At 44.0% G+C, this 15,306-nt stretch overlaps 1 protein-coding gene and 3 long non-coding RNA genes across 6 annotated transcripts in view; 1 reads left to right on the forward strand and 3 right to left on the reverse strand.

Moving 5' to 3' along the window:
- TET3 (tet methylcytosine dioxygenase 3) overlaps positions 1-15,306 on the reverse strand; it is a 125,179-nt gene that overhangs the window by 46,091 nt on the left and 63,782 nt on the right. The gene's annotated exons all lie outside the window — the stretch shown is intronic.
- LOC144333749 (uncharacterized) lies at positions 409-6,026 on the reverse strand. Its single transcript, XR_013402715.1, has 3 exons — positions 5,785-6,026; positions 2,946-3,063; positions 409-1,357 (listed from the first exon to the last, which is right to left on the reverse strand). It is a non-coding gene; the product is annotated as an uncharacterized LOC144333749 (long non-coding RNA).
- Positions 7,288-11,610, reverse strand: LOC144333751 (uncharacterized). The gene is made up of 2 exons (XR_013402717.1): positions 9,435-11,610; positions 7,288-8,280 (listed from the first exon to the last, which is right to left on the reverse strand). It is a non-coding gene; the product is annotated as an uncharacterized LOC144333751 (long non-coding RNA).
- On the forward strand, positions 8,159-11,626 carry LOC144333734 (uncharacterized). Its single transcript, XR_013402700.1, has 2 exons — positions 8,159-8,788; positions 9,115-11,626. It is a non-coding gene; the product is annotated as an uncharacterized LOC144333734 (long non-coding RNA).

Here is a 15,306-nt window from a genome sequence, read left to right on the forward strand (position 1 = left end):
TCTACTAAAAAATACAAAAAACTAGCCAGACGAGGTGGCGGGCGCCTGTGGTCCCAGCTACTCCGGAGGCTGAGGTAGGAGAATGGCGTAAACCCGGGAGGCGGAGCTTGCAGTGAGCTGAGATCCGGCCACTGCACTCCAGCCTGGGCGACAGAGCCAGACTCAGTCTCAAAAAAAAAAAAAAAAAAAAAAAAAAGCCACATATGCTCACACTTCTTCCAACTGATGAAATGTGATATTAAGCCAACTCTTATATTCTGACAATTGGTAATTAAGGGGAAATTATGCATTATCCTTGCTTTCTTACTTAGAAAGTAATCAAATGAAGAACAGCACTTTTTTTTTTCTTTTTTTGGGAAAGAACTCTAAAGATAAGATCTACCCCTCTTTTACAATCTATTTCACTTATTTATTTTTTTGTCTGTAGAGATGGCCTTTGTTGCCCAGGTTGGTCTCAAACTCCTAGGTTCAAGTGATCCTCCCACTTCGGCCTCCCAAAGTGTGGGATTGTAGGCAGAGGTATTGCACCGGGCCAGATCTCCCTCTTAAACTTTTAAGTGCCCAATATGGTATGTTTACTATGTTGTACAGCAGATCTCTAGGACTTACACATCTTGCATAACTGTAACTTTACATGCATTAAACTCATCTCCCCCTCCCCCATCCCTTAGCAATCACATTCTATTTGCTACTTCTATAACTCTATTTTACAAGATCTCATATAAGTGGAATCACGCAGCATTTGTCCTTCTGTGACTGAATTATTGAGCATCTTTCAGGTTTTGTAAGGTATTAAATGTAAAAAAGGATGGACAGAATTAGAATATCATCAGTTTGCAATCCCTAATGAAAAATTAACTTACACAAGGATCATCAGTAGACATGATATGACTAAAGATTGATGGGGAACTGGATAATCACATGGTTGTAAAGTATCGCCTGACAAATTATTTGCTGGACACATAAGGGGAAAACATAACTTTGGCAAGACCTGGCTCTCGCTCTTACCACCTTAACCTAGTGACAACTGGGCTTCACCAACAGTGGGACAATTAGACTTCTCAATGTGATTTTATATGAGGAGCCTGGCATACTCCATTAAAAAAAAATTTTAGGCCAGGCATGGTGGCTCAGGCCTGTAATGCCAACACTCTGGGAAGCTGAGGCGGGCAGATCACTTGAGGTCAGGAGATAGAGAACAGCCTGGTCAACATGGTGAAACCTCATCTCTACTAAAAATACAAAAATTAGCCAGGTGTGGTGGTGCGTGCCTGTAACTACAGCTACTCGGGAGTCTGAGACAGGAGTATCACTTGAACCCAGGAGGCGGAAGTTGCAGTATGCCGTGATCGCGCCACTGCACTCCAGCCTGGGTGACAGAGTGACACTCTGTCTCAAAACAAAACAAAACAAAACAGAACAAAAAAACTTTCACCTGAACCTAACCAAGTATTTAGATCTTTCAGTATATGATTCTCTTTTTTCTCACAGTGAAACAAGGTTTACTAACCTTCTTAGTGCTGCTTAATGCTATTCGATCTTAAATTCAACAGGTGACTTTACCCTATTTATATTCATTGTTATAACATGTATTTCTGGCATTTTATGTTTTCCATGTTTAATGCTTCCTCGTCTTCTTCGTTTGCTGCAGATGTTGTATTTTCTATTTCCCCCACCAGCACCATCCCTGGTAATCTGGAAAAATCTATAGTATGTTTTTAGAAATGCTAATGGTACTTCTAAAGAGAAAAGTTAGTACCTCTACAATTTCTCCCACCTCCTCCTTTACTTCTGCTTTTCACTGGCATCCTTAGGAAGGTATTTTCCTCTGCTACACGTTAAGATGTTTAACATAAAAATATACCTTAAGTAGAGTTTAAGTAAATATCTTTTGTTTTAGAAAAATAACTGTCATTTAAAGTTAGACTTTACATTTGAACAGATTTAGTGTTCGTTGCCAGCCTCTCCATACTACAACTTCCCCATCTATTATCATTTTGATTCATCTCTAGAAAATCTGGGTTCTTACATATTCAAAAATGTTTTTATGAAGACTTTACATATGGATGGTGACTTAAGTAGGTCGAACTTGGATCAAACTTTTAAATCTCAATACTCTATTCAGAGAACTGCAATACATATATCCAACAAAGGACCCATATATCCAAAATAAAGAACCCTTACCACTCAATAAGAAAAAGAAAAACAATAGAGAAATGGGCTTGAATAGCAACTTGAATGACTTGAACAGGAACTTGAACAGAAAGGACTTGAACAGGAACTCTACAAAAGATGGCATATGAAAAACTGCTCACCCTCATTAGGCATCAGGGAAATTCAAATTAAAACCACAGTGAGATACTATTATACGTCTACACAATGGCAAAGACGGGATGGCACCATTTGCTGGTGAGAACGTGGAGCAATGCTGGTGGGAGCCTAAATTGTAACAACCACTTTGGAAGACCAATGGTACCTACTAAAACTGAACACACACAATTTCAGTCCTAGGTAAGTACCTAAGCATATACATGTACACATAAATGCACCAAGAGACAGGTATAAGAATGTCTTATATCAGCATGATTCATAACAACCCCAAGTTGGAAACAACCCAAAAGACCATCAGCGACCTACTGGATACATTGTGGTGTATTCAAAAAATGGAATACTGTACAGCTATGAGAATGACAGGGGCAGATAACAAATGTACACACATACAGATAACACAGGGCCAGGCACGGGGGCTCACATTTGTAATCCCAGCACTCTGGGAGGCCAAGGTGGGAGACTAGCCTGGGCAACAAACAGAGACCTCGTCTCTAAAAAAAATTTTAAAATTAGCCAGGCGCAGTGGCATGTGCCTGTAGTCCCAGCTACTTGGGAGGTGTGGGGATTGCTTGAGCCAAGGAGTTCATGGTTGCAGTGAACTATGATCACATCACTGCACTCTGGCCTGGACAACAGTGACATCCTGTCTCTCTAAAATTAAATAAATAGGCCAGGCAAGGTGGCTCATACCTGTAATCCCAGAACTTTGGGAGGCCGGGGCAGGCGGATCACCTGAGGTCAGGAGTTCGAGACCAGCCTGGCCAACCTGGTGAAACCCCGTCTCTACTAAAAAAAATACAAGTTAGCCAGGCATGGTGGCGCATGCCTGTAGTCCCAGCTACTCTGGAGGCTGAGCCAGGAGAATCACTTGAACCAGGGAGGCGAAGGTTGCAGTGAGCTGAGATTGTGTCACTGTGCTCCAGCCTGGTCAACAGAGCGAGACTCCATCTCAAAAAAATAAATAAAAATTAAATAAAAACATAGATGAATCTCATAAACACATCATTGAGCAAAAACCAGAAAATGAAAGAGCGTATGATACATATTCATGATTCCATTGCATGAAGTTTAAGAACAGACAAAACTGATCAGTGTGCTAAGAAGTTAGAATAGAGTAGTTACCTTAGGACAGGGGTCAACAAACTTACTCTGTTAAGTACCAGACAGTACACATCTTAGGTTCTGCAATCTCAGGGGCAACTACTCAACTCTGCTGTTGTGGTGCAAAAGTGGCTATAGACAATAGATCAACAAATGAGCATGGCCATGTTTTAATAAAACTTTACAGGCTCTGATATTTGGATTTCATATACTTTTCATGAGTCATGAAATGTTATTCTTCAATTGACTTTTTTTTTTTTTCCAACCATTTAAAAACATAAAAACCCCTTTTATACATGAATGTGGGCCAGGTTTGGTCTGCAGGCTGCCAGCCTATGTTTTAGAGGATTGGGTGGCACGTGCCTGGAGGGGTGGACTTTGGAGGCTTCTGAGGTGCTGGTAAAATTCTGTTCTGCTGTTTACATGAGTGTGTGTCTTTTATAGAACTGTATGGAGCTGTACACTTGTGATTCACATACCTTCCTGTACGTGTATTTCAATACAAAACGTTTTTTTAAAGTGCTTTTAAAAAAGCAAAAAAATTTAAAAATTAAAAAACATTTGTTTACAAAAACCTAATATATGTGACCAACTTTTTTTTTTTTTTAACTTGTAGGTGATTCTTCACCCTTGAAATTCAATAAGTTAATCAGCATTATTTGTCAAATTTTCCTCATTTTCCCTGGATATGATAACTTCTTATAACACTTTTCACTTCAAAAACATTTTCTATTCTACCTTTGACTCTCACGTTTGTTCAGTGTGCACCACACTCTTCGCCGGGAACACTGAGTGTTCCCAAGATTCCTACCAGAATGCATCTGTGTGTGGGGTCCCTACTGTCCCTCTCTTCTGCTTCCCTCGCTGTACGCCACAGCGATACTGTTCATTTCTACATTTTCCCGTTTTGGGGTAAACTTTCAAGACCTTGCCTCTTCCTCACCAATCTGCTTTTTCTGTTAACTCTGAATCTGCTTTTTGTAGCTTCTTAATGCACTTTTTATGTGCTTTGTAATGGCAAAGTGCTTCTGGAATTTATTTTATTTTATTTTATTTTATTTATTTATTTTTTTTGAGACGGAGTCTGGCTCTGTCGCCCGGGCTGGAGTGCAGTGGCCAGATCTCAGCTCACTGCAAGCTCCGCCTCCCGGGTTCCCGCCATTCTCCTGCCTCAGCCTCCCGAGTAGCTGGGACTACAGGCGCCCGCCGCCTCGCCCGGCTAGTTTTTTGTATTTTTTAGTAGAGACGGGGTTTCACCGTGTTTGCCAGGATGGTCTCGATCTCCTGACCTAGTGATCCGCCCGTCTCGGCCTCCCAAAGTGCTGGGATTACAGGCTTGAGCCACCGCGCCCGGCCTGCTTCTGGAATTTAATCCATAACTCTCATGACTTCTTTATAACTTAGCACCTCACCTTTCATTTTTTATTTCATAGTGACTGTTTTCTTCAACTTCCTTGAAGATGTAAGTCAGCAGTTTAAACAATTCCTGTATTTTCTCATGTAAATTTTCTTTTTTAAGCTTAAGTATTTGTAAACTAAGCTTGTTAACACTAATGAAAATGTAGAAAGAATTATAAATTTTCATATTAAATGTTATATTAATCCCTCCACTTTTCCTACAGAATTTGAATGGCTACCATGTTGTTTGTTTGTTAAGCAATCTTCTTACAGGAGAAGTTGATCTCTAGTTTCTTCCCCTTGGCAGAACTGACATTTTGGATCAATTAGTTCTTTGCTGTAGGGGCTGTTCTGTGTGTTATAGGAGGCTTAGCAGCATCCCTAGCTTCTAGATGTCAGTAGTACCACACCACTTGAGACGACCAAAAATGTCCTCAGATACTGCCAAATGTCCCGCAGGGGAGAGGAATGGAAAGCCTCCAACTGAAAGCCACTAGTCTATACTCATTTGCCCAAAAATAGAGCGGGCAGAATTTCCTTACTCCTGTTTACCTGGACACTGCTCAAATTCTTCCCTTAAAAATTCAGCTAGAGGCCAGGTGCGATGGCTCAAGCCCGTAATCCCAGCACTTTGGGAGGCCAAGGCAGGTGGATCACAAGGTCAGGAGTTCCAGACCAGCCTGGCCAAGACGGTGAAACCCCGTCTCTACTAAAAATACAAAAATTAGCTGGGCGTGGTAGCATGCACCTGTATTCCCAGCTACTCAGGAGGCTGAGGCAGGAGAATCACTTGAACCTGGGAGGCAGAGGCTGCAGAGAGCCAAGATCGTGCCACTGCACTCTAGCCTGGGTGACAAAGTAAGACTCTATCTTAAAAAAAAAAAAAATTCGGCCGGGCGCGGTGGCTCAAGCCTGTAATCCCAGCACTTTGGGAGGCCGAGACGGGCGGATCACAAGGTCAGGAGATCGAGACCATCCTGGCTAACACGGCGAAACCCCGTCTCTACTAAAAACACAAAAAATTAGCCGGGCGAGGTGACGGCGCCTGTAGTCCCAGCTACTCGGGAGGCTGAGGCAGGAGAATGGCGGGAACCCGGGAGGTGGAGCTTGCAGTGAGCTGAGATCTGACCACTGCACTCCAGCCTGGGCGACAGAGCGAGACTCCGTCTCAAAAAAAAAAAAAAAAAAAAAAAAAATTCATAACTGGATGCTGTAGAGGTTTCAATTATTAGTTTGAAAGTTCAGCAGTCTGAGAGGGGACAGGAGAACTGGGACTAGCTGTGGACAACTGCGACTGGGAAACTTCATCTCCAAGCCCCTCTGTCTCTTGGAGCCAATGCCTCTAAATTTTCATGTGTATGTTGAGGGTTGGGTTGTACTCTGTCCTGATGGGGAGAGATACTCTTAAGATTTCGGTTCATTCCCTCGAAAGGGACTGAGTTAGTCACTCTGATAAGATGTCAAGTTAAAATAAAGCCCCACAGTTGGCAGGATTTTTGTTTGGTGGTTCAGTAAGTATTTTTTCTTTGCACAATAGCTTTTTCGGTACTGTTGGCCTTCAGCTACAAAGCCAGCTCTTAGGATATGATTTCCCATCTCTCCAGCCCACCATCCTCGGCCCAGACCTTATCCCCTTCAAAAGCTGGAGCAAATGGGGAACATGCTCTGCCTGCATTCCCTGGTTTCCACACAGCATGGCTTCTAGACGGTGGTCTCCCATCTTCCAGCCCATTTCTCCAAGTTGTGGGGCCCCTCTGTTATTTTTCCCAACACTGGGAGTTGTGTACTCAGTGTGTCATTCTTTAATTCAATTTGATCTCAAAGTGGCAGACAGCCCTCGGAATTCATGGTTGAAGATTGGGGCTATTCCCAAATTTCAGCTGATGAAACCTTTTCCTCTATTTTTATTGATTTGGTTCCTTTCACCAGGTTTCAGGAAAGGAGTATTTTACCATCTTGCTGTTAAGTCACTATTTTACCTTGTAGTCCCCAAGGCAATATTTCTTCCTTCTCCATAAAGGTAAAGTGGCATCGCTGGGAAATGGCTCAACTCCTCTTAAAGAAAAATCTATTTTATGTCTTTTTTTTTTTTTTTTTTTTTTTTTTTTTTTTTTTGAGACGGAGTCTCGCTGTGTCACCCAGGCTGGAGTGCAGTGGCGCGATCTCGGCTCACTGCAAGCTTCGCCTCCCGGGTTTATGCCATTCTCCTGCCTCAGCCTCCGAGTAGCTGGGACTACAGGCGCCCGCCACCACGCCCGGCTAGTTTTTTGTATTTTTAGTAGAGACGGGGTTTCACCATGTTAGCCAGGATGGTCTCGATCTCCTGACTTCGTGATCCACCCGCCTCGGCCTCCCAAAGTACTGGGATTACAGGCTTGAGCCACCGCGCCCGGCCTATTTTATGTCTTGTTTTGATCACTGAGAGAAGTAGTGAAGGTATTTTTTTTTCCCCCTCTCTAAAATACATGGTAGAAAGCTCTGGGGGAGAGCTCAGGAGAGCAAAATCCAATTTTTGAGAAAATGCTCGTTATATGGCTTTAGGTGTTTTTCTTAACCCTGTGCACTTAATTCTATACTCATTAAAATATAAAAATATGTTCTGTTCCATTTCTGCTCTAGGCTGGGGAGAGAATGAATATATCCTTTCTGCTATCAGCAAGAGACACTTAACACAAGAAACCACGCATTACTACCTAACAGAAAGAGATGCTTAATTTCTAAAAGAACCTTACACCTTTCTGCACTCTCTACACACAGACTAGGGCATCCACATTTTTCCAGGATTATACACAGGAGTACAGCTGAGGCATTTCTTTTTTATGACATTAGTACAGAGAGACAGTATACAATTAATGTACAGATGTCAAGATCACACAAAGGTTCCATTTGTACCTATCTACTCTTTCCAAACAATCCTATGCAATTGCCTCAGTTTCTTAGTCCATTTTCTGTTGTATAAACAGAACGCCTGTTCTATAAAACAGAATACCTGAAACTGGGGAATTTATAAAGGAAAGGAATCTATCTCCTACAGTTCTGGAGTCTGAGAAGTCCAAGGTCAAGGTGCCACACCTAGTAAAGCCCTTCGTGTTGATGGGAACTCTGCAGAGTCTCAGGTGGTGCAGGCCACATGGTGAGGGGCTGGGTGCGCCAGCTCAGGTCTCTCTTCCCTTTCTGAATAGAGTCACCAGTCCCACTCCCATACTAACCTGTTAATCCATTAACCCATTACTCCATGAATGAATTAATCTATTCATGAGGATAGATCCTGCATCACCCAATCACCTCTTAAAGGCCACTCCTCTCAATACTGCCTTTAGGGGATTAAGTTTCTTTTTTTTTTTGAGACGGAGTCTTGCTCTGTCGCCCAGACTGGAGTGCAGTGGTGCAATCTCGGCAAACTCCGCCTCCTGGGTTCACACCATTCTCCTGCCTCAGGCTCCCGAATAGCTGGGACTACAGGTGCCCACCACCAAGCCTGGCTTTATTTATTTTTTTTTGTATTTTTAGTAGAGACGGGGTTTCACTGTGTTAGCCAGGATGGTCTCAATCTCCTGACCTTGTGATCCGCCCCGCCTTGGCCTCCCAAAGTGCTGGGATCACAGGCATGAGCCACTGCACACTCGGCCGGGGATTAAGTTTCAACCTAAGTTCAGGGAAACAAAAACATTCAAACCACAGAACTCAGTTTTCTGATATAATTGTAGTGGACTTAACGCTGAAGAGCATAAGATTATATAGCTAATTAGATTCCACTTTAATGACAGTCAATGACTGCTAGTATGATGGCTCCTGAAAGCCACAGCCACAGGTAGGTAGAATGTGAGGCCCTACTCTGGATCAGGTGTGCTAGATGAATTTTTTAACACTAAACTCTCAGGTCAGCTGCCTGTGAAAACATGTACAGCATGCTGGGCCTTTATAATAATGGGCAAATTCACGACGATAAACATTAAAGGTAAGGAGATCGGCCGGGCGCGGTGGCTCAAGCCTGTAATCCCAGCACTTTGGGAGGCCGAGACGGGCGGATCACGAGGTCAGGAGATCGAAACCATCCTGGCTAACACGGTGAAACCCCGTCTCTATTAAGAAATACAAAAAACTAGCCCGGCGAGGTGGCGGGCGCCTGTAGTCCCAGCTACTCCGGAGGCTGAGGCCGGAGAATGGCGTGAACCCGGGAGGCGGAGCGTGCAGTGAGCTGAGATCCGGCCACTGCACTCCAGCCTGGGCGACAGAGCGAGACTCCGTCTCAAAAAAAAAAAAAAAAAAAAAAAAAAAAAAAAGGTAAGGAGATCATTCCTAAACCCATTTGACACCTTAACAGAGTATAATATGGAGGCAGAATAAGGCTGACCGGTTGACCAAAAAATATGAAGGGTACTTGCCATAGGCTTAGCACCAGTCTAGATGCTTTATAAATACAAGCGGCCAGACACGGTGGCTCACTCCTATAATCCCAGCACTCTGGGAGGCCAAGGTGGGTGGACTGCTTGAGTCCAGGAGTTCAAGATCAGCCTGGTCAACATGGCAAGACCCCCATCTCCCCTACAAAAAATTAAAAAAATTAGCCAGGCATAGTGGTGCATACCTGTAGTCCTGGCTACTTGGGAGGCTGAGGCAGGAGGATCGTTCAAGCCTAAGAGGTCAAGGCCGCAGTGAGCCATGAGTGTGCCACTGCTTTCCAGCCTGGGTGACAGAGTGAGACCGCATCTCAAAAAACAAAACAAAACAAAACATGCAGTCCTTGTACTTAAGGAACCTGGGATTTAACTGCAAAGACTGGTGCACACAGAACAAATAATGTAAGACAAGGAAGAATCCAGCATTAAATCCTAACCCTTCTTGTCTGATGCTGTTAGCCCTCTCAACCTTGAAACTATTCATCGGTTCTTTAACCTACCCCTCTCCTCAATTTCTTCCCACATCTTTTCCACACTTTCTTCGAAGCCTCCTGTTTGAGCTCCTCTCCCCTAAATGGTGGTAACTTCCATTCTCGGGCTTCTTTTTGATCTACACAGTCAGCCTGGTGAAATGACCAGTACTGAACATTTCAGTTACCATCAGTCTGCCAACGACTACCAGTTCACAGATCTGACCCGATGGACACCGCCAGGTCCCACAGACATCTCAAAAGCCAGGTACCCAGACTTGCTGCCCTCCCAGTATTTCTAACCTTGGTGACAGGCAGCACCATCAACCCAGTCGCCCAGCCTGGAATCTCAGAGGTCACCTGTGACCACTCCTCCTCCCTTACTACTACATCCAACCGGTCACTGGAGCAGTTAATTCTTTTCTTATTCTTTCTCTTATCTGCCCCTCCCCTCCTCCTTTCTACTCAAGGTCACTCTAGTTCAGAGGCCCTTTATTTCTTGCCTGAACTACATCTGAGCCTACAAACTGGTTTCTCTGGCTTTGGTATCATCCCCTCTTCCCCTGAAACTCTCCTCTCCAGCCACTCCCAATCTTTCATCTTCCACACCCGTCACACCGGCATGACCTGTATTTCCCCACGTTCTCTCATCTTCCACATCTTCATGTGCCTTTCCACATGCCTTTCATCTGCATAAACTTCAGGTCCCTTCTCCTTGTTCCTCTATTAAACGTCTATCTATCCTTTAAAACTCAGTAAGACATCCTCTCCTGCAGGAAGTTCTCTCTGACACCCTGCTACTCACGGCCAGATTCCCCATCCTTTATATGGTGTCCAAATAGTCATTGTCTCAAAAAATATTTAAAAGATAGGAAGTTTCTCTTCATCTCAATGCAGTGGGGTGGGGGATTTGTGTGATACCTTCTCATAAAAATAAAAACTGTAGAAAATAGACTTTATGTGATTGTAAACAAATAACTTTGTGTTCTCCATTCAGGACTATGTCCCATTTGAAATTCCCTGATGGACACACCATCGGCCACATTTGCTGGACAATGCCACTGCCTCACTCGGACTTTCACCACGCTCCAGGCAAAGGAGATATTTTCCCTGTGGCCACTTCTTCAGGGAAGAACAATCAACTGGTTAAAAATACAACATATTTCTATGAAGGCAACCACTAGCATCTACACCTCCTAACCTCCTGCTTTTGCTGTGGTTTAGTCTCTGCTGCTTCCTGTTGGCTGCTCCTCGGAGACATCAGGACAACACTTACAAACTAAAACAGACTGCTTCCTCATCTCTAAGATGGTGACTAGATGAGCACAAAGGATGCTTTTCCCACTAAAATGTCATTTGGATTCATTCTCTGTCCTAAACTGGCTCCTCTTGGGAATTTCCCTGTTACTGAAAATAGACAAAATACACAAAGCCGTAGGGAACAACAGTCTCTATAGCTCCTTGTCCCATTCCTGCCAATGGTGTTATAGGATGGTTGTGGGGGGACTCTCCAATGTGCATTTTTAAATATCCACACCTACAAGTCACTTGCAATAATTCAATACAGAAATTCAACTTGTGATAAATATTCTCCAAACTGTAAACATCATATTACCTTTTAGAGAATGGCATTTCCTTTCATGGCTTATAAGTTTACTTCTTTGAAGCTTTAAAGGGGTGCCTTTAATACTTCAAGATTCAGATAAAAAAATCCGCATGAGTCCCATCCAGACCTTCAGAAACCCACCATTTTTATATAAGGGGATTGGGGACTTTGGTTACGTGGTGATGCCCATATTCACTAAATTGTTTATTTGGCAAAATTACCAAAACCTTGAATAATAGAGGTTTTGTTTTGTTTTGTTTTTTGAGATGGGGTCTTGGTCTGTCACCCAGGCTGGAGTGCAGTGGCACGATCTCAGCTCACTGCAACTTAGCCTCCCAGGTTCAAGTGATTCTTCTGCTTCAGCCTCCAGAGTAACTGGAATTACAGGTGCCCACCACCACGCCCGGCTAATTTCTGTAGTTTTAGTAGAGATAGGGTTTCACCATACTGGCCAGGTGGTCTCGAATTCCTGACCTCATGATCCGCCCGCCTCAGCCTCCCAAAGTGCTGGGATTACAGGCATGAGCCACAGTGCCCGGGCCCCTCCCCTACCCCCCACTGCTCCCTTTTTTTTTTTTTTTTTTTGGCTATAGGAACTTGTATGCTTTTATAAAGTTGTTCCCATATTCTGTTATCAGCTATTAGGTGGCTTCATGGAGTCTCCATATTTCACCCCCACTTCTATAGAAAATTCTTCCTGTAACTACCTACCACTGGTGAGGGTATGAATTTCTGGAGTATGGGATTGTCCCACTGTCACCCCAGAGTGAGCACCTTGATTTCTTTTTTTTTGTTTTTGTTTTTTGTTTTGTTTTTTGTTTGTTTGTTTGTTTTTTTGAGACGGAGTCTCGCTGTGTCTCCCAGGCTGGAGTGCAGTGGCGTGATCTCGGCTCACTGCCAAGCTCCGCCTCCCGGGTTCACGCCATTCTCCCGCCTCAGCCTCCCAAGTAGCTGAGACTACAGGCACCCGCCACCACGCCCGGCTAGTTTTTTGTATTTTTAGTAGAGACGGGGTTTTACCATGTTAGCCAGGATAGTCTCGATCTCCTGACCTCGTGATCCACCCGCCTCGGCCTCCCAAAGTGCTGGGATTACAGGCTTGAGCCACCGCACCTGGCCGAGCACCTTGATTTCTAAGCCTTGTTCTGAGCCTGGATTCACAAAGACAAATTCTACCACACCAACTGAAGAAGTACCTGTTCAGGCATGGCGGCTTACACCTATAATCCTAGCACTTTGGGAGGCTGAGACAGGTGAACTGCCTGAGCTCAGGAGTTTGAGACTAGCCTGGGCAACACCATGAAACCCTGTCTCTACTAAAATACGAGAAGTTACCCAGGCATGGTGGCGGGTGCCTGTAATCCCAGTTACTCAGGAGGTCGAGGCATGAGAACTGCTTGAACCCAGGAGGCAGAGGTTGCAGTGAGCCAAGATCATGCCACTGCACTCCAGCATGGGCAACAGAGTGAGAAGCATGTGGCCAGACAATTCTGGAAAACAGAATGGGTTCTCCTAACACGAACCTCAGGCCCTCCAGAAATTTTCAGAGCAAATCTCTTCGTTGCCTCTCTTCATTCTACTACCATTGTTTTAGTGAGGACCTGTTTCCCAGCTGACTAATTTCAAACACAATATGACATGGTGGTTAAGAGTCCAACTGCCTAGGTTCAAATCTCACTTTCACTAGTTTGTATGACCTTGGTAAATTACTTAATCTGTTTCCTCACGGCTAAAATGGAGTCACTGACAGTACTTACCTCATAGAGCTGCTATGAGGATTAAGTGAGGTGGTGACTATAAAGTACTTGGCAGGGTGCCTAGACCTGAGCAGGTGCTTCATAAACACTTTTACTCTCAACAGCTTCCTAATGGGTCTCCTACCACAGGGTTATCACCCTCCACCAATCCACCTTCCATGCTATTGCGAGTGTGCACTTTCACAAATATTTCTGGGTTATAAAATACAAATTTCATTGTAGAAAATTCAGAAAACACATGAGGGAAAGGTCATCCATATCCCAATCATAGAGACAATCCACTGTTGATATATTTCCTTCTAGTCTTTTTTCCATTTTTTAAAACTTAACTGAGATGATCGTTCAAATTTGTTTCACGTAAGTATTTTCCTCTAATTTAACAATACAAAGTGTTGTTAGCTCCCAGTTTCTGGAGGTCTGGTTTCTCTGATGCTGACAGATGCCTGCACTTTTGCTTACTGCCTACAAGCGAAGATGTATCCTCTCTGGTGGGGGCTCCTCATCTGAGGAATGCAGGAGAACAGAGATTTCAGGTAACCCTTGCAACATCCCATCCTGCAAGCTTGCTCCTTATGCCAAGACTGTGCTTATGCACTCCTCAGTCTGGAAAGCCTTTCTGCCTCTCCCCATCTGTGTTCATGAGAGTTTTCAAAACCCAGCTCTAAACAAGAGTTTCCTAGATAAAACATGACCTCCCATGATGACAACCAAGTCTGTGCTACAGGGTACTCCTGCGATGCAGCCACTTCCATACAGCAGCATGGGCCTCAGAGGCAAAAGGCACTCGGCACACACTGGCTGAGTGGGTGTCTAAATATTTTATTGTCTATTTTTTTTTTTTTCCTTAAGTAAACCATAGGCTAGACGCAGTGGTTCACAACTATAATCCCAGCACTTTGGGAGGCTGAGATGACAGGACTGCTTGAGCCCAGAAGTTTGAGACAAGCCTGGGCAATACAGTGAGACCTCGTCTCTACAAAAAATTTTTAAAAATTAGCCAAGTATGGTGGCATGCACCTGTAATTCCAGCTACTCGGGAGACTGAGGTGGGAGGATTGCTTGAGCCCAGGAAGTGGAGGCTGCAGTGAGCAGAGATCATGCCACTGCATTCCAGCCCCAGCAACAGAGTGAGACCCTGCCTTAAAAAAAAAAAAAAAAAAGTAAACCATAAAGTCCTTTAGTGATGAACCATTTCTCTTAATTTTATGCTTATTGGCAGTTATACATGGCTAGGTAATTAATATATGATAAATAAAGGAACAGTCAACTTTTTTTTCCTTTACAAAGGTATGGTTTTACTTTTCTTGCCCTACTGGACTTGATAGGCTTGATAACAGCTGACACTCTTGTGCCAACACAACACTAAGTGTTAAACTCATTACTAAACACATAGTAATGAATTTAATCCTCACAACAGTCCCGGTGAGGCACATACTATTATCGTTTTCATTCTACATATGAGGAAGCAGAAACTGTGATGGGTTATGTAAAGTGCCCAAGCACTCCCAGCCAGTAAGTGGAGTTGGGATGCAAATTTAAAAACTAGTTTGACCACACATAATATCCATGTAATTAAATTCAACAATTAAAATCTTGACTAAGGATCAACTATGTCTTAAAACACTAGGTAAGGATATTTCCCACGTTGCAGAAGGAGAAATGAGGTGCTAAACACAGGCGGATGGGACACACACATACACGCATGGAGAAAAGGGTAGGCGGACCCCATGATCAAAACAAGTTTCCCCCATATGCTGGTAAATAAGAGGGCCCTCGAAGTCATGTCATTATTATTATTATTTTTTTTTTTTGAGACAGAGTCTTGCTCTGCCTCCCAGGCTGGAGTGCAGTGGCACAATCTTGGCTCACTGCAAGCTCCGCCTCCTGGGTTCACACCATTCTCCTGTCTCAGCCTCCCAAGTAGCTAGGACTACAGGTGCCCACTACCCACCCGGCTACTTTTTTGTATTTTTAGTAGAGACGGGGTTTCACCGTGCTAGCCAGGATGGTCTCGATCTCCTGACCTCGTGATCCACTTGCCTCGGCCTCCCAAAGTGCTGGGATTACAGGCATGAGCCACCGCGCTGGGCCCAGTCATGTCATTATTAGTCATATCTAAGAATGGACAGGGCCAGTGGGAACCACCATCTTGGAGCATGTCTGTGAGTGCCTGGCAGCATACCTGTCCACCCCCAGATAAGAGCCCTGGGGCCAGCTTTTCCTTGTTCTGCACATGACTCCTT

This window comes from Macaca mulatta, chromosome 13 (assembly GCF_049350105.2).
Source record: "Macaca mulatta isolate MMU2019108-1 chromosome 13, T2T-MMU8v2.0, whole genome shotgun sequence".
NCBI classification, from domain to species: Eukaryota; Metazoa; Chordata; class Mammalia; order Primates; family Cercopithecidae; genus Macaca; species Macaca mulatta.